The sequence below is a fragment of the Lygodium microphyllum genome, chromosome 16 (assembly GCF_053477565.2).
Source record: "Lygodium microphyllum isolate KBCC chromosome 16, Lygodium_microphyllum_v1.1.10, whole genome shotgun sequence".
NCBI lineage: Eukaryota > Viridiplantae > Streptophyta > Polypodiopsida > Schizaeales > Lygodiaceae > Lygodium > Lygodium microphyllum.
Window position 1 is genome coordinate 30,007,750 of NC_141150.1, and position 20,458 is coordinate 30,028,207.

The following is a 20,458-nucleotide window of genomic DNA, read 5'->3' on the forward strand; positions in this document are numbered from 1 at the left end:
TTAAATATCCTGAAGGCATAGATTTAGTGTGTAGAAGGTAGTATTCCATGTAAAATCCATGGAACTATATAGTGAAGATTTACCATAGTAGGTAGTACTAGTTAGAATTTTATAGTTCAAATTTGTGGTAGAAGGAAGCATTTGCATGTGATTGGCCATCCTTGCATATTTTTCTTTAAGTTGTCAATTGGTAACATTTACTTTTTAATATCTACAAAACTTTATGGAATTATATATATTTATGAGATTTAGGTGATTATAATTAGTGTGAATTTTGTCTAATTTTTATATAATCCATGACTTATTGTGCGAACATGTGCATGTGGTAAGTTTTGGAGTTTTTTTCTCTTGTGAAATTTGTTTTTGTTATATTTTTCTATCAATTATTGGATATTGTGTGATGAAGGCTAGTAATAGACAATGCAATAATTTCAAAGTGGCCATACCTTATATTAAAAGAAATCTTTGGATATCCTTTTGATTAATCCAAATTTGATAGTAGCCTAATCTTAGATAAATTTTTTAAAACACTTTTTCTTTTTGAATTCTTTTCAATACTTCATTGATTTGTAGGATGAAGTACTTATTTTTTAAAGTTACTTGATTCAATCCACGATAATCGATAGAATGTCTTAGAGTCCCATCCTTTTTCTTTTGAAAGAGTGCGGGCTATCCCAATGTGAATTGGTAGGTTAGATAAACTATTACTCCAATAGTTTCTTGAGTTTTTATTTTACTCAATGGTCTTGAAAAAACATTTTGTGGTCTAGTCTTTTGGCCAGTACTTCAGCTCTTGGGGTGAATTTCATTAGGTGGTCTAGTTCTTGGCTAGGAGAAAATTCTGCTAGATATTTGGAAAACACATAAGTATATTCACTAAGCCATGATGGTTTTTCAAGGTTCGTTGCTACTTCTACCTTGTTTAGTTTGATAAGATAGATAGCTAGTTCTTTCCTCATACCCTTAATTAATCCACTTGCATTTACTAGTTGTAATCTAGGTTTTCTTGCCTTTTCTTGAGCCTCGACTAAGGTTTCCTCAATACTATTGAAACTAATTATTTATTTTCCATAGTGGATACTTGCCTAATTAGGGCCCAACCAATCCATTCCTAAGAGGGAGTCGTAATTTTCTAAAGATGAAACTCAAAAGTTTGCCTTTGTGTGTTGGATTCTTAAGTGTAGTTTTATGTTTTCTACTCTCTGATTTAAGTATACTTCTTTTTCCATTTGCTAGCTCTACCATAGGTTGTCTAGTAGGCTTAAGATCTAGTTGTGATTTGGTTATATACTTAAGAAACATGAAGCAATGAATATACCACAATCAATAAGAATTTGAAAGGATTTACTTGGACACTCTATAAGCACTTGAAAGATGGAAAATTGGGATCTTGCCTCTTGATTATTGATGGCCACAAGAATGGTGCCTTTCTCCATTTCATTATAAATGGTAGGGTCCTCTTCTTCTTCTTTCTTGGCAAGGAAGCAAGCTTAACCACTAGTCCCTCACCCCCCTCCCCATTCTCATCCTTGATTATCGAAAATTCCCCTTATTGGAGGAATATAAAGAGTCACCACTACTAGAAATACATGCTAGCATCATAATAAAAAAACATGTATACCTATTGATTAGCCATGCTCATGCCCTCTACATATGAAATTCCAATCACTTAAACTAGTACAATCCACACAGATAAATCATATCCACTATCAAAACCATAAGGGATGCATCTACATATCAAAACCCAACACTATTTTGACCACCAAGGCATTGAGATGCATGAATTGAGCGTAAACAATACCTTATGGAAATGATGTATCACATGATACTCATGTAAAGCATACATTAGTTGTTGAGCTAACATAAGCATTAAATATGAGCTCCTTGGTTGATATTTATTAAAGGGAGAAGCCTGAGTGAAAGCACGAGCAAGCTGAAGCAAGAGATATATGAGCTATAGAGGATGGAACAAGAGAGAAAGAGAGACACAAGATGTGGGAACTCGAATAGTCATAATGTGTGATTTGTCTTCCCTTATTCAATAGTCACTAACATAATAAACAATAAAGTGACAATAATGAGCATCCACATCACCTATAGTGTACAAGTGTGTAGTCACAATGTGTGAAGTAAATATAGAGTGAAGTGGGCACATGTGCCTTTACCCCTTTGGATTATTTTTTATTGCATGTAAACTGCAATAACGCATCACATGATTTTTCCTAATCTTCTTTTTGCATAAAATCCCCCAAAAAAGGCAGAAAGCCACTTACTTTTTTTAAGAACATGTCATCCTATTCTAGAAGTTGTCTATAAGTTTTGGATATTTACAAGAAATAATATTTAAAATATCAAAAATAGGCTAAACTTTTCCAAAAATCTAGTATTTTTGAACCATGCACACTTACGGACATTTACACGAATGACTAATATGGCATTGACTCTCTAGATCAATAAGAAAACTGAATGATGATGTACTCTAGAGTTTTTCACTTGTGTTCGCGTAGCAGCAAGACATCCACCCCCTCTTAACCTACGCATCTTGTGGCATGTTCCAAAGTCTTACGGATCTGCAGTGTCTGAAGAAGTGCACTACAAGAATACGGAGGCATAGCGACGGTGCTTTTCGACGCAAAATAGCGGTGTCGCTATGCAACGCTAATACCGACACAAATAGTGATGGTGCTCAAACGAAAAAACACGGGCCAAAACCCGAGCACGTTATTTTGTGCAAAAAAACGAAAGAGAGAGCGAACTCCATCTCGCATTTGAGAGGGAGAGGGAGAGAAAGAGAGAAATAGGGAGAAGGAAAGCTTCTCACCGCTGCCACCGCCATTTGTGAAGAAGATGAGGAAGTGTATGGAGGGCGAAGAGGAGCCGCTGTCGCAAAGAGGAGCCACCGAATCCATCCTTTGGCCTTTATACTGAGTGCATTGTTCCTTCTTACTTTGTTTTTGTTTTTTCTCTTTTTATTTTACTTTTTTTTGTTAAAAATCATGTGTATTGAGAGAGGGAGAGGAAATGAGAGAGGGAGAGGAAGAGAGAAAAGGAAAGAGGGAACGAGAGAGAGAGGGAGAAAACATTAAATATAATAGGGAAAGAGAGAAGGAGAGAGAGAGAGAGCGGGAGAGAGAGAGAGAGAAGGAGGAAAAGGTTGTTGTTATTGTTGTTATTGTTTTATTTCTTCTTTTCTTTTTTTATTGGTTATTGTTATGGTGGTGATAGTAGTGGTAGTGGTAGTGGTAGTTGTTGTTTAATTTCTTATTTTCTTGTTTGTTTTTTTTGTGGTTGTCGTAGTAGTGGTAGTTGTAGTGGTAGTGGTAGTGGTAGTTTAATTTCTTATTTTCTTGTTTGTTATTGTTGTGGTAGTCGTAGTAGTAGTAATGGTAGTGGTAGTGGTAGTGATAGCAGTAGTTGTTGTTTAATTTCTTCTCTTCTAGTTTGTTTTTGTTGTGGTAGTCATAGTCGTGGTCGTAGTCGTTGTAGTCATGATTGTAGTAGTAGTACTAGTAGTAGTAATAGTAGCTTTCTTATTTGTTGTTATTGTAGTAGTGGTAGTAGTTTTTTTTCTTTTCTTGTTTATTGTTGTTTAGTTTTCTTGTTTGTTGTTGTTGTAGTAGTAGTAGTTTTTTCTTCTTTTCTTGTTTGTTGTTATTGTAGTAGTTGTTTTTTTTATCCCTTTATTTTTTGTTTATTGTAGTGGTAATGGTTTGTTTTTGTGGTAGTCGTAGTCGTTGTAGTCATGGTTGTAGTAGTAATAGTAGTAGTAGTGGTTTTCATATTTGTTATTGTTGTTGTTGTTGTTGTATTTTTCTTTTCTTTTCTTGTTTATTGTTGTTTAGTTTTCTTGTTTATTATTGTTGTAGTAGTGGTAGTAGTAGTAGTTTTTTCTTCTTTTCTTTTTGTTGTTGTAGTAATAGTAGTAGTTGTTGTTGATTTTTCTTCTATTCTTGTTTATTTTAGTGGTAGTGGTAGAGAGAGAGAGTTATTGTGGTAGTCCTAGTCGTGGTCGTAGTCGTCATAGTCGTGATTGTAGTAGTAGTAATAGTAGTTTTCTTGTTTGTTATTGTAGTAGTAGTAGTAGTAGTTTTCTTTTCTTGTTTATTGTTGTTTAGTTTTCTTGTTTGTTGTTGTTGTTGTTATTGTTGTGGTAGTGGTAGCGGTAGTGGCAGTGGCAGTGGCAGTGGCAGTGGCAGTGGCAGTGGTAGTGGTAGTGGTAGTGGTTTGTCGTAGTCGTAGTCGTGGTTGTAGTAGTAGTAGTGATTTTCTTGTTTATTGTTGTTATTGTTGTTTTAGTAGTAGTAATAGTTTTTTTTGTTTTCTTGTTTATTGTTGTTTAGTTTTCTTATTTGTTGTTGTTGTTGTTGTAATAGTGGTAGTAGTAGTAGTTTTTTCTTCTTTTCTTGTTTGTTGTTATTGTAGTAGAAGTAGTAGTAGTAGTAGTAGTAGTAGTAGTAGTAGTAGTAGTAGTAGTAGTAGTAGTAGTAGTAGTAGTAGTAGTAGTAGTAGTAGTAGTAGTAGTAGTAGTAGTAGTAGTAGTAGTAGTAGTAGTAGTAGTAGTAGTAGTAGTAGTAGTAGTAGTAGTAGTAGTAGTAGTAGTAGTAGTAGTAGTAGTAGTAGTAGTAGTAGTAGTAGTAGTAGTAGTAGTAGTAGTAGTAGTAGTAGTAGTAGTAGTAGTAGTAGTAGTAGTAGTAGTAGTAGTAGTAGTAGTAGTAGTAGTGTAATTGTTGTTGTTGTTGTTGTTGTTGTTGTTGTTTATTGTAGTGGCAGTGGTACTGGTAGCGGTAGAGCGAGAGATATGTTTTCTTAAAGGAAATTGGTAGTAGAGAGAGAGATATGTTTTGTTAAAGGAAATGAGAGAGGGGGAGGAAGAGAAAAAGGAAGAAGGAATGAGAGAGTAGGAATAAACATACAACGTAATAAAGAAAGAGAAAAAGATAGAGAGATGGAAGGAGAGGAGAGAATGAATGGATAAAAAACAAAGAGAGAGTGGTGACGAGGTCCGCTGCAATACCACGAGACGAGAAATACTCCGAGATACGTTAATTTGTGGGTGGGTCACTTTACATACGTTAATTTTTATTGAGTTAAGAAATCCCTTCTTCTCAAACAATTTAAAAAAGAAAAAAAGAATGATAACAAAAACAATTTTTTTGTCGTAATGTAGGCAAAATGGAAAACGATGAAGGTTGTGATGTTCAAGATCGCGAGATGTATCTTAGTCAGTGTGTCCCATGTCCTTGATCTCAATGTAAGCTAGCAATTAGACGAAAACGTCGATTGTCTATAGAACACGTATGACGCTTCAACAAGTTTCCATTTGAGATCATTGATCAGGCGATCTTGGATTTTGAGCAAAAGGTAAGAAAAGTTTATATCAATCATGCATTGTATTCACGCAAGCTAATTGAATACCATATACAAAAAGATTGGGTGTGGCTGGCAAATTTTCTATCCGAGGAGGTGACGTCTCGTCCCAAGGAGGAGTGCATCCTTTGCGGCCAGTTAGAAGAGTTCGTAGGCGTGTGATGGATGGAGTGCCTAAGCCAATCCACCACTTGGAAGGTACTACCCAATCTATACCGTCAATAATACCCAATCTGTACCGTCAATCTATACCTACAATCTTAGAGCCTGAGATGGAGGCAATGATCGATGTATTGATACCCATGGATGTCGAGACTTCTAATTCGCTTAGAGAGGAAGCATCCATACCATTATATGATTGGTGCCGAGTATCTTGCCTGAAGACACTGCTTGCACTCCTAAGTGTACAAGAAAAATACAGGTGGAGTGATGTGAGTATGACCGAGTTGATCAAGTACCTTGTACATACGTTTCGTTGATTTCTTTTCGGTACTATCATTAAAAATATTTGTGCTTTTTCAAGGTATTTTATGATTTTTTTCAGGTTACTGAAGTATCATATATTACCACTTGAAAATACCATGCTTGAGTCTCGTGATGATGCATGACATGTTTTACGAAAGCTTGGCATGGACTACAACGGCATTTATGCATGTATTCATACATGTATCAACAATTGCATACTATTTCAAGGACAATATGAGACTATGGAGACATGTCCAAAGTGTGGTGCTCATAGGTTTTGAAAGGACTTGCAGGGACAAACCATCCCTCAAAAAGTTCTTAGACACTTTTCGCTTATCCCCTACATAAACCACATGTTTCGTACGTCCGGCATAGTGAGCTTGACAACATGGCATGCGCACAATAGGTCCACAGATGGAGTTCAATGAATATCAGTGGATTCAAGCGCATGGAACCACATTGACTCCACCTTCCCAGGCTTTGCCCGAGGACCAAGGAATCTTTGGCTCAATCTTGTAATGGATGTGTTGAGAGTGGAAAAAGATTGAATTTTTGATTGACTTTTGTTCTTTTTGAGATTTGAATGATTGATTTTTGATGGATTTAAAGTGATGTATGGTTGTTAATGGAAGTGTTTGAGAGTGTTTTGGATGATATTGATTATTTTTTGGAAGCTCATGATGATTCTCAAAAGAGATATGAAGCTCTATGATGTTCTGATAGGTTCTGTTGAGGTTCTGATTGGTTTTGTATACCTTCTGTATAGCTTCTGTTTTGTTCTGATTTTCTTCTATATGAAGCATGGATTGATGATTGATGAAGATTGAAATCTTTTGAAGGTTTATTAAATAGTTTATGATAGTTTGGAATGGTTTTCGTATGAGTTATGAGGATTTGATGTTCTTTGATGACTTTCTGTAACCTTTTGTAAACCTTCTGTAGAATCTCTGTCTCTGCTCTGTAAATTGAAGAATCTAAGTTCATGATGCCAGGAGGCATATTTCACAGTAGATTCCATGCCATGGTGGATTCTATGAGGTTTTACGATAGATTTTGTAAACTTTGATTACCGAGGCTCATACACAAAGTGGATTCTTTGTGTGAGAAGTCGATGGGGACGCCTATCCTTTTCGGGCGTTTTGTTAATTTTATGTGTACATGGGTGATTCCATAGTGGGTGATTTCGCAAAATACATATTTAATTAATAAACGTTTATGAGTTTAAAGTGCGCACTCGTGATAAATTAAGGTTAGGATTGATTTCTAACCAACTAATTTGTGTAGCTGAAGACTACTAGGTATTCACTTTTGTCGGTTTAATTGTATTATTTTACTAACGATTGTGAATGCTTCAGTTGATATGTAGAGATAGCAGTGGTGGCAGTGGAAAGCATTGGAGGATAGCGTGTATTCAAGTTATCGTCAATATTTTGATGGGCACATACCTTAGGCATGGCGCCTATATTTTGTCGTGCCTATTTATCAAGGCGTTTGATATTTATTTATTATTTTTGTATGCGCATGGATGCATGATTTAGATATTTGTATTTGGACATTGTATTTGGGTACGCCTGACTTCTTGGGCACCCGCCCATTAGCTTTATTTCTATTTGGCACGAAAGCAAACTCAAAAGCTAAAGCGTGCTATTTTGTAATTTGGGCTATTATTTGATCTTGAAGATGATTAATATATAAAATACATGCTTTATGCAGCGCTCACACAAGGCATGGGAGGAGATTGCACCCAATTGGTCTCTTGTTCATGTTGTGCAAGTCTTCTACATTGATTTGTGTGCAAAAAGTAGAGTTCTTTTGTTCTTGGGGACCTTCTAACGCTCACTATGCGCACTTACGGCATCCGATCTATGCACCAATGGTATGTATCAGAGCGAAGCTGAGATTGAGAGCTTCCAATTTCTTACCATCTTGCGCAAAGGCGAAGCTCCTGGAATGATTGAGCTCTACAATCAGTTTCATTGCGAACGGTCGATACAAGTGTGTCACTGGCAGTCAAGAACCCCTATCTGCATCCTCTGATTGTGAAGGACCGGCCTGAGAAAGCGGAGGACCACGTAAACATCTCCTTCTTCAAGTCGTTTTGAACATAGAACAGTAAGCTCTTCTTCCATATCCAAAAGCTTAAAAGCTTAAAGTCAAAGCTTAGTATTAAGCTTTGAAAAGCTTCATCCCATAAATTTGATAATCTGGGTAAGAGGATCTACTGGGCGGCGTCGAATCTGTCAAGAACATACTCAGATATACGAAATCCACGACGCTTAATTACATAAGCTTTAAGCCCCGAAGTTCCCTAAGTCTACCAAGCTTCCTAATCTTCCAAAGTCTACTAAGTAATCTCCAAGTTCTGCAAGTCACAAAAGTAATCACAGACTTACTTCAACCACTCCTATAAAAACTGTTCATATGTAGAAGCACAGAAACCGTTTATTGCTCTCTGGAAGACTCTATTTCTATTTGCAAACATGGTGAACCAGTTTCAACAAACACAGAAGTTCATACGCAGATCATACGAAGATTATACGCAACTTCTACAAAGATAACGAATATCGCAACTGCAAAAGACAAAGACTGTAAAATCCAAACAAAAATTTATAAGCCGTGTATACCCAACTTTGAGCTACGCTCATCCCGCTAATCAGATTTCGAGAGTGTGAGGTCTTTTGGATTTTACAAGATGACGAAACAAAACATGGACGATTTAATGGCCCAATCCATCCACAAAGAAACAAAGATAAGTAAAAGAAACTTCAAATTTCGTACTTTCAATGGATCTCCAGATGGAAAGAATGTAGTTGCATTTATTAGTCAGTTTGATGATTACTTTCATGAAGAGACATATGCTGAGAAAGACAAAATTAAATGTGTCACTAATCATTTAGTCGATCGAGCATCTCTATGGTGGACTGTGGTTCGCAAGAGCATTGATTGTCCCACTACCTAGGAGAGTTTCCAAAAGAAGTTTTTGCAGAATTTCTTTCCTCCTCAATTCCATGAAAAAGCTATAAAGCAATGGGATCTTCTTCAGCAAAGAGAACATGAACCTATTTCCCAATACACTGGACATTTTTGGAATGGCCTACTGCAACTTCGAATGCTCGAAGATGTACGTGAAGTGACTCACAAATGCAAGTTTATGTCTGGTCTACTTGGACATTACTATGCTGAGGTCAATATGTTTAAGCCAACAACCCTTGAAGATGCAATTTCTTTGGCTCATGACACTAAAGACAAGATTCGAGGAAGAGACAAGCGACCACAAGAATTTCAAACAAATGGTAACTATGGTTCCAAGCAATTCAATTCAAATTTTAGAAGATTCAATCAAAGTCGTTTTCTTCCATCTTCACTCCGTAAGTCTTGGACACGACCACCTGCTTTGCCATCAAATACCAATCAAAACCCTAAGCCATCCTCACAGTCAAATCCCAACATTCCTAGACTTCCAGCCATTACCAACAATGTATCTAAAGCCAAACCAATAGTTTGTTACAAATGCCATCAACCTGGACATCTAGCAGCCAATTGTCAATCGAAAAAGCCACCTGTCCATATCAATTATCTTTACGGAAATGCATGACTTTACGGAAGAAATTTTGCTCATGACACTAAATTCATGATGACTTTACGGAAGAACGTGAGGAAATGCATGACTTTAAGGAAGATGATGACGACATTGGTACTACTTCGGATATTTTGCCAAGTATGCCAACTCCACATTCTTTGTTAACAATGAAATGTTTTGTGCATGGCAAAGAAAAGATTATTTTACATGATGATGATAGCACATATGATTTTATTTCTGCAAAGCTAGTTAAAGAATTGAATTTACAAACTATTTCTACACATTATCGCATTAAAGCAGCATTCCTAGGCACAAGATATAATGGAACATAAGAGGTGCATAACTTAAAAATTAAAATTGGTGAATATACTGAACGAAAGAATTTCCTAGTTGTACCTTTGCAGTCTAGTGATATTATCTTAGGTATGCCTTGGCGTCATCAGTATAATCCTGACATAGATTATTTTACGCATTCAATTAAAATTTATTATCAAGGAAAACAAATCACATTGCATGGTATGCACGCATCCAATCATTTTCCACTGCTTACTCATACTCAAGCTAAACGTGCATTACGTAAAAGTAGCAAATCTTATTTAATATGGGTAAATGAACTTCAAGCTAAGGAAAAACATATGCATCCTAGGCATACACAATTTCTTGCTCAATTTAAAGATTGTTTTGTTGATGATTTACCACCTGGACTACCACCTTCACGACCTGAAGATCACAAAATATATTTAATTCCTAGTACACAACCACCATGTAAAGCACCATATAGGCATAACCAAATTGAACAGAAAGAAATTCAAAATCAAATAGAGGAATTGCTTAACAGAGGATTAATTAGACCTAGTAGTTCTCCATTTGGTGCACCTGTATTATTAGTAAAGAAGAAGAATAATACTTATTGCATGTGCATTGATTATCATGCCCTGAATAAAATTACAGTTAAGAATAGATATCCGATTCCTAGGGTAGATGATCTTACGGATAAACTACAAGGTTCTGCTATATTCAGTAAGATAGATCTTAAATCTGGTTATTATCAAGTAAGATTAGATAGATTTAATATATTCAAAACTGCATTTAGAACACAATTTGGACACTATGAATTTCTAGTGATGCCTTTCGGTTTAACTAATACACCTGGTACATTTAGTCGCATGATGAATCACATATTCTTGAAATATCAGCATTGTGTTATAGTATTCTTTGATGATATTTTAGTATTCAGTAAAAATGAGAATGAGCATTATGAACATCTGTCTTTAGTTTTCTAGTTGTTAAAAGATAATCAATTGTATGCTAATCCGGAAAAGAGTGAATTCTTTCAAACAGAAATTGAATATCTAAGACATATTGTTTCATCAGAAGGTATTAAGGTTGACCCTAAAAATATAGAAGCAATTTTAAATTGGCCCATACCCAAAAATGTGCATGAGTTACATTCTTTTCTAGGTCTTGCTAGTTTTTACAGAAATTTTGTGCGAATTTTCTCATTACTTGCATTACCTTTGACTAAACTTTTAAAGAAGGGTATTGTGTATAACTGGACTGATAATCAACAAAAATCTTTTGATTTTTTGAAACATGCATTAACCCATGCTCCTGTATTACAACTACTTGATTTCAATAGACCATTCTTTTTAGTAGTTACTGATGCTAGTGGATCTGGAATAGGATCTGTCCTTATGCAAGATAATCATCCCATAGCCTATTCTAGCTGTAAGCTGAAACCATCTGAACTTAAATATTCTACATATGATAAAGAATTACTAGCTGTAGTACAAGCCTTAAGTCAATGGAAACATTACTTAATGGGTTTTGAGTTTATGATTAAAACTGACCAACAAAGTATTAGACATCTCCTTAGTCAACCCCAAATATCTGACCAACATATTAAATAGGCAGCTTTCATTCAAAGTTTTCATTACCTTATACAATATCAACTAGGAAAAGAGAATGTTGTAGCGACGCTTTAAGTAGAAGACTGACAATTCATAATATCTCTATGATATCATTTGATTCCCTTATCCCTATGAAAGATACTTATCATGAGGATATTACTTTTCAATCTGATTGGAATAAATTAGTTGCAAATAATTGGATTCCTATTGATTCACTGTCTTACAATAATGGATTCATGTTTTATGAAAAGAGATTATGTGTTACAGTTCCATTTAGATCTTTTGTTTTGTATGAGATTCATTGTCCTCCATATCAAGGTCATAAAGGTATTATATCTACTTTACATACATTGACTGAAGATTTTTATTGGCCACATATGGACACTGATATATCTAACTTTGTATCTAAATATTTAGTTTGTCAACGAGTTAAAGGACACCATGGTAAACAATATGGTTTACTAATGCCATTATCTATTCCATCACGACCATGGGAACAAATTTCTATGGATTTTATCACTAGTTTACCTAACACTAAAGCTAACCATGATATGATTTGGACTGTTGTTGATAGGTTTAGCAAACAAGCATATTTCATTCCATGCAAGAAAACTTTAACTGCATCTCAAGCAGCTCAATTGTTTTTGAAAATTGTTTTCACTAATCATGGTTTACCAAAAGTTATTATTTCTGATCCTGATTCTAGATTTTGTAATAATTTTTTGATTACTTTGTTTGCTAACTTAGGCACAAAGATTGGTTTTTCATCTGCATTTCATCCTGAAACTAATGGTCAAATAGAAGCTACTAACAGTACTATTTTAGATCTTTTACCTGCTTATACTATTTCAAAACCACACACATGGGATACATATTTACATTTACTTCAGTTTTCATATAATAATACACCACATACAACTACAAAGAAAGCACCATTTGAAGTTATTTATGGTTATAGATTGTCTACACCTGTTGCATAACTATTAAATAAAATTCAGACTGCTGATGATATTGCTAACATGCACGCTACTATTTTTAATGAAGTCAAAGATATGATTTCCAAAGCCCAGCAATCATATACAAAGCAAGCAAATAAGAAAAGACAGGCCATGAATTTTAAAGTTGATGATTATGTTTAGTTACACATAGAAAAACGTAGATTACAAAGTGTAGATAAACATCCAATTATGAAATTAGCACCTAGATTCTATGGATCATTCAAGATCATACACAAAATCAATGACAATGCATTTAAACTCAAACTACCACAACATTGGAAAATTCACAACACCTTTCATATTAGTTTATTACGACCCTTTAGAGGCCAATTACCTGTATACCCTATTTATGAAAACCCACCTTTGCTAGATGAAGAGACTGAAATCCTTGAACCTGAAGCTATTATAGATACTGACTTTATGACCACTAGAACTGGTTGTAGATACTCTAGATATTTGGTCAAGTTTAAAAACCATCCTGTTGAAGAGGCCCAATGGATGCATGCTAGATACTTAAATGCTTTCCCCACTCTGTTAGCTCCACATTGAGCTAATATCAATTGAGGAAAATTGCTATCCCACCTCGGGGGTATAATACTAGGAGGCATATTTCACGGTGGATTCCGTGCCACGGTAGATTTCGTGAGATTTCACGGTGGATTCCGTAAACTTTTATTACCGGGGCTCATACACAAAGTGGATTCTTTGTGCGAGAAGTCGATGGGGATGCCTATCATTTTTGGGCATTTTGTTAATTTTATGTGTACATGGGTGATTCCATAGCGGGTGATTCCACAAAATACATATTTAATTAATAAACGTTTATGAGTTTAGAGTGTGCACTCATGATAAATTAAGGTTAGGATTGATTTCTAATCAATTAATTTATGTAGCTGAAGACTGCTAGGTATTCACTTTTGTCAGTTTAATTGTGTTATTTTACTAACGATTGTGAATGTTTCAATTGATGTGTAGAGATAGCAGCGGTGGCAGTGGAAAGCATTGGAGGATAGCATGTATTCAAGTTATCGTCAATATTTTGATAGGCGCATACCTTAGGCATGGCGCCTATATTTTGTTGCGCCTATTTATCAAGGTGTTTGATATTTATTTATTATTTTTGTATGCGCATGGACACACGATTTAGATATTTGTATTTGGACATTGTATTTGGGTATGCCTGACTTCTTGGGCGCCCGCCCATTAGCTTTATTTCTATTTGGCACAAAAGCAAACTCAAAAGCTAAAGTGTGCTATTTTGTAATTTGGGCTATTATTTGAGCTTGAAGATGATTAATATATAAAATACATGCTTTGTGGAGCGCTCACACAAGGCATGGGGGGAGATTGCACCCAATTGGTCTCTTGTTCATGTCATACAAGTTTTCTACATTGATTTGTGTGCAAAAAGTAGAGTTATTTTGTTCTTGGGGACCTTCTGACGCTCACTACGCGCGCTTAGAGCATCCGATTTGTGCACCAGTTCAAAAGAACTAAAATAAATGGAAGAAGCCAAGGAAACTTGCCATCAGCAAGCTGCATCAAAAGAGGCTGAAAATGAAGGAAATGGAATTGCCAAGAAGAGAAGAATTCAATGGATGTTTGCAAAGTTTATTCTTCCAATGGCAGAAACATATTACCATCATGATGCACGCTCTATGTGGTGGATTGTTTCCTCTTCTTGTTGAAGCAGTAGAAACTTGCATCTTGGTGGAAAATTGTTTGGGAACAAATAGAAGAGTAGAAACAGAGAGAATGACCATCCATGGAAGATTTGACATTCATTGAGAAGTTTCCAGACATCATCAAGTGGGAGATTGTGAAGAAGCTTCAGGAGTCGTGGTCTGTAGAGGTTCACGAAAAAAAGAAGGAAAAGAGTTGGAATTTGTTCGTGGATGCTCAACAGTAAGATACATGGGATGCTTGGTGCACTGATAATCTTCTGTTTGTCCAATTAGCAACCCACTGGAAGTTGGTAGACAGAGTGATTTTCACAACATACACTGTTGAAACCCTCAAAAGTTGGCATTATTATAATGACACAACAAGGATCCTAAGAAGAATGAGTTTTGATACTTTCAGAATGGAATATCTCCCTCTTTTTAGTGGTTCGAAAGCTGAATTCAGGGATGTTGAAAAGAAGGAAGTAGAAGAGATATTGGCCAGAGAATCCCTTAGAGACTGAAGCCCTCTCTAATACTATCCTATTGAGTATAGACCAACTAGTTGGAGCCAACCCCCTGATGAATGATGCAATCAAGAGACAAGCGTTAGAATGAGTCCAGAGGTACGTGAGAAGAGAGAAGGCAAAAATCAAAGATGAGAATGAGCTTGAAGCAGAAGCCTCCTTTGACGCCCTAAAAGCACTCTTTACAGAAGTCCCCATGGCGACTCAAGGTCCCCTTCCTAGTTAGATTCGTCCTAGAAATATTGATGACAGGCCATCAAATGTAGTCCCATTGCCAATTTTTAAGGGAGAGTACAATGAACACCTTGATCTTCATGTAGCACAGTTCATGGTAGCATGTGTGGCTAACAATGCCAAAACCCCTAAGCATTGATTAGCAAAATTTCCCACCACTTTCAAAGGCGTGGCATTTTAGTGGTACGAGAGACAAGCAGTAGGAACATTTGGCACTTGGGACGACCTGAAGTTGGCCTTCCTCACTAAATTTAGGTGTGAAGGTTTTGAAGAGCGGATGCGAGAGGAGTTCATGAACCCAAGTCAGTCTTCTGGAGAAATAGTAGAAGCTTATGTCTTGTGAATGGAATCCATCCTGAAGAGATGGACTAACCATCATTTGGACGAAGGTATCTAGAAAGGAGTGTTTCTTAGAGGCCTACAACCAGAAGTTCACAAGTTTGTGGAATTGAGAAGACCAGTCAATCTACAAGCTGCAGTGGAAGGTGCAAGATTGTATAATAAAGTTGAAGCAAGGCTGCCAATGACTCTAGGAAGAGGAGTCTTACCTCCCTCTATGCCAAGAATGGTATACCCAACAAATACAGTTCCAAAGACAGTTCCCTACCACTATCCCCAGATGCAAACAATGCTGCAATATAATGCACCTAATCCATTGTGGTCACCATAGATGATAGTGCCTCAAATGATGGTTCAACCACAACAACAATGGCCTCAAACAGTTCCTCCAATGGCGACTCAACAACAATGAAACCCTACCAACTGGAAGTAACAATCCCAAGTCTCAGCAGGAGCTCTAAATCAGAACCAGAACAAAGGACCTTCTGGATCAACCCAACCAGTGTATGCAATAATTACAGAAGCTTCCCAAAACCCTACTACAAGCAATTCAAGAGGTGAAAATATGAAGGACAACTTATCCAACTCAGTTGCAAGTATCAAGAAAGAGCTTATGGATGTGATTACAGAGCAGCTACAGACGCTGAAGGTGAATATCGCCAATATATCCACCCTTATGGGAGCTAGAAGAGATCTGATGTGCTCTAATACATGGTACAAAAAGTGTCATCAAACGAGACATTTAGCCATTGAATGTACCCGAAAATCAACCATTCCTAGGGCCTTCTGTTCCTATTGTTTGCGGAAGAACCATACAGAGGATATTTGCTCTCTGAAAGAGATGCACGAACGAAGACAGAAGGATGAAAATGCAAGATTTAACTTACTAAAGTCCAAAATGACAACACAGGATATTTGACCAAAGCCAAGAGAGTTTGGTCCTAATTTTGGTCCAAGGAGGTTTTCCTCTCAAAGTTACAGAGGATGACAGTCTGGTGGTAGTCAGAGATCAGAGGTGGAAAGTTATACGTATGGAAAAAAGGTTCATATCTCCCCAAATTGTCAAAACCCTAGACGATATGTGGATTACAAGCCCTTATGCATCCAATGCAAAGGAGAAGGCCACACTGCAAAGGATTGTCCAAGTCCAACCCCTGTAAAGGCCAATGGCATTGATAGCCAACAGAAGGTACAAGAGGTAGCTCCAATTTGGTAGAATTGGAAGTTTCCGTTGTCACGCGCACCAAGAAGAAGGAACCAGTTGTTCAGAACAAAAATAACTCTCCTACCAAGACTGTGAAGTTCAACCTGCCAACAGAGGGATAGAGCAATACAAAACAAAACAGTGCAAAACAGAGCACTGTAGTGCCACAGAGAGTTATAGAGACAATCCCTGAAATAGGACCAGAGATCCAGGAGATAGATGAGACAGAAGCACTTCCAAAAATTGAGAAAGTGTCGATGCTGCAATTACTAGAAGCAAAAGAAAAGATGAAAATGGGTGTGGCCCAATTCCCCAGCAGGCTGGAGAAGCCTGTGGATCCTATGAAAGATTATGACTTGGTTAAAGACCTAGACACCTTTAAACCAAATCTAATATTCTGACAGTTATTGATGCTATCTCCCAGCTACTGAAAGAAATTCAAAGGCATCTTGACAAGAAGATGTGGACTAAGGATCACTCCTTCAACAGTGACCAAGACCAATAAGGCCCCAGAGCCTGTAAAGGAAGTCGAGTGGCTAACGCCTTCCTAGATCCTGGAACCCTAGAGATTAGTGTGTGGATAGAAGGATGCTTTATTTCAAATGCATTGATTGATGGAGGCTCATCAGTAAACATGATGACAGATGTGACAATGAAGGACTTAGGGTAGCAAGGAATTCAACCTACATAGTGGCTTATCAGATTGGCAGACCAAAGCAGAATCAAACCATTGGGCATCCTCCCATACGTAAAAACAACCCTTGCAGGAAGAAATTACTAGCTGACATATTTGGTGGTTAAACCAAATTCTTATGGGACCTCATACCCTTTGTTGTTGGGAAGACCTTGGCTTTTTGAAATAAGAGCCAGGACGGACTGGTTCAAAGGAACCCTAACGCTAGGCAAAGGACCAAAAAAAGTGGTGGTGAAGTTGTATGGATCACAAAAAGGCAATGGTTCCACATCCATCAAAGTCATAACTAACTCCTCCAATGAGGTAATAGATGGTATATCAGGAGATGAAGAGGTTGTTAAATAGATCTTTCCCAAGAAAATAGAGGCACAGTGGGCACTGTAAGCCAACTGCCAAGGGAAGCAAAGTCCTTGTCCATTGGAGAATACCTCCTGCCTCAACTAGAATTAACTTTTGAAATCACCTCTGACAATGAAATAGAAGCATGGATGTACTATTCTCCCTGTTACATGGCCTTTGCAAAAATAGTAACAAAGACAGAATAGAGACATAGCAGATACAGAACAAATACAAAACCAGGGATAGTCACAAAGACAATGTGACTATAACAGAGATAGAAGCAGAAGAAGAAGATATGTTCTTCTTCTACAAAGCCTCTACAAAAGCAGAGACAGAGCCTCAGAGGAAGAGGATGAAAATGATGAGGAAGAAACTAAAGCAGGTTATGAAAGTGCAGATGAAGAATTTCCTCTGATAGCAGATGATCTTGTTGATGGCCTTACAAAGACCTCAAAGGCCGAAGATCTCGGGGTGTTGGAAGGAATGACCATGGTTCCATTTGGGTTGACCAATGGACTACAAAGTATGTAGAATCTGTATAAGCAATGGATTATAGGCATAAGAATTAAGTTTACCAGTGGCTCCTATTGCCTTGACCATTTAGTCCAGAGAAAAGATGATGATGATGCCCCCTGCCAACAGAAGTCAGAGCTATCAATGCCTCGGCTTCTAGAAGGTCCGTGCTATGTGACATTCTTGGACGCATCCTCTGAAGATGAATACCTAAGTCCATAAGAAATCACCACTCACACAGAAGTAAACAAAGCTCTAATATCCTTCCAGCAACCTCAACAGACAAAGGATTCATCTGTTTAGAAGGAGGACATTGGTTCTAGTGGAACATCATACGAGGACACTACTCCCTTGAAAGAGTCATACCTCTATCCAAAAGCAATCCATGGGACATTCATCCGCGAAGTGGAAGGTGGAAAACAAGTGACGTTCCTGGATACTGATGGTATTGAATGTCACCTGAAAGTGAGTCTCAATCTTCTAGAAGAATAACTAGTGGTCCTGCGAGACCTACTCAAAGAGAACTTAGACATGTTTGCTTGGTCATATAAAGATTTAAAGGGGATTGATCCCACAGTATGCCAACATCACATTGACCTAGAGTCCGATGCCAAACCTCTAAGGCAAAGACAAATGTGTATGAATCCTAATTATTCTTATCTGGTGAAGGTTGAATTATTGAAACTTTTTGAAGCCGAGTTCATTTATCCTGTGGCTAACAGTGAATGGGTTTCGCCCATTGTGGTAGTGCCCAAGAAGAACATGAAACTTCGAATATGTGTAGACTTTCGAAAGCTCAATTCGAAGATGAAGAAGGATCATTTTTCTATCCCTTTTACCGACCAATTGTTGGACACAGTGGTAGGCCATGAGCTGTATTCCCTCTCGGATGGATTCAGTGGATATAACTAAGTCCAAATTGCAGAAGAGGACCAATCCAAAACAACCTTCACCACAAAATGGGGGACCTATGCCTACCGAGTGATGTCATTTGGGCTCTGTAATGCTCTTGCCACCTTCCATTGAGTAATGATGACTGCTTTCCAGAATCATTTCCATGATTTCATTGAGGTGTATCTTAATGACTTTTGTGTCCATAGTTTGATCCGTGAGCACTAGGGACACCTAGAGCAATGTTTTGACAGATGCCGAGAGTATGGGATTTATCTCAACCCTGACAAATGTGTCTTTAGCATCTCCTTAGGAGTTCTCTTGGGCCATACTGTCTCAGCACAAGGGATTGCAACAAACTCGGTGAAGATTGAAAAGATTCCTGCCTTGATAGCACCAACAAACCTCAAGCAATTGAGAGGATTTCTTGGCCATGTGGGCTATTGCAAAAGATCTATTGCACATTTTGCAACCAAGGCAGCCCCTCTGCATAAGCTCCTAAGGAAAGATGCAGATTTCCTTTGGACTGATGACTGTGAAGAAGCCTTTAATACCCTAAAATAGTGCCTTATCCAAGCACCTATCTTGCAGCCTCCTGATTGGACGAAGGAGTTTCATGTGCACATAGATGCATCAGTCGAAGGGCTAGGTGCTGTCCTATGTCAGAAGGGCCCCTCTAAATTAGATCAACAAATATATTATGCAAGCCAAAAGGTCACTGATATGGAACAGAATTATACAGTAACAGAGCTTGGGTGCTTGGCAATTGTGTTTGCACTGGAGAAGTTTAGACACTATCTACTATCAATGCATTTCAAGTTCTACGTGGATCATGAAGCCATGTCCTTCCTAATGAACAAAGAAGATGTTAAAGGATGACTAATGAGATAATTACTCCTATTCCAGGAGTTCGACTTTGAAGTGGTCACTAAGCCTGGCCATTCCCATGTCCTAGTCGATCATCTATGACGGATCCCTCAAACAAAAGAAGAGGAATAGGATGACCTAGACCTTCCTGATGCTTCTTTGTTTCTAGTTGAAACAATTACTCCCTAGCATGCAAACATAGCCAACCTCCTAGAAACTCAACAGTATCCTCCTGGCATCTCAAGCCGTGAGAAGCAAAAGCTTCTGTTAGAATCAGCCCCCTACACTTTGCTCGGTGGTGCACTGTACAAGAGAGGCAAAGATGAAGTATTGTGAAGATGTGTTGCAGGGGATAAAATCGGCATAGTATTGAAAGCATGCCATGACGAACCATGTGGTGGACACTTCGCAGGAGAAGCGATAGCCAGGAAGGCTCTGTTAGCAGGATACTGGTGGCTGACCCTCCACAAGGATGTATATGATTACTGCAAGAGATGTGATGCTTGTCAATGAATGGGAAAACCCACCAAAACAAGTGCCATGCCACTACAACCCATTCTTTCCCTAAAGCCATTCGAGAAGGGGAGGATTGATTTTGTGGGTCCCATTGATCCACCCACCAAACGGAAGCAGAACAAATACATCTTAGTATGTACGGATTATGTCACAAAGTGGTGTGAAGCTAAAGCCCTGAAGCAGGACGATGGTAACAGTGTAGCCCTCTTCATGTACGAGAATATTATCACCTGTTTTGGCACAGTCCCCTTGAGCTGGTAAGTGATAGAGGTACTCATTTCCTTAACAAAATCATGGAGGAGCTAATAGAGCTGTATAAGATCCACCATTGCAAGTCTACTTTGTATTACCCC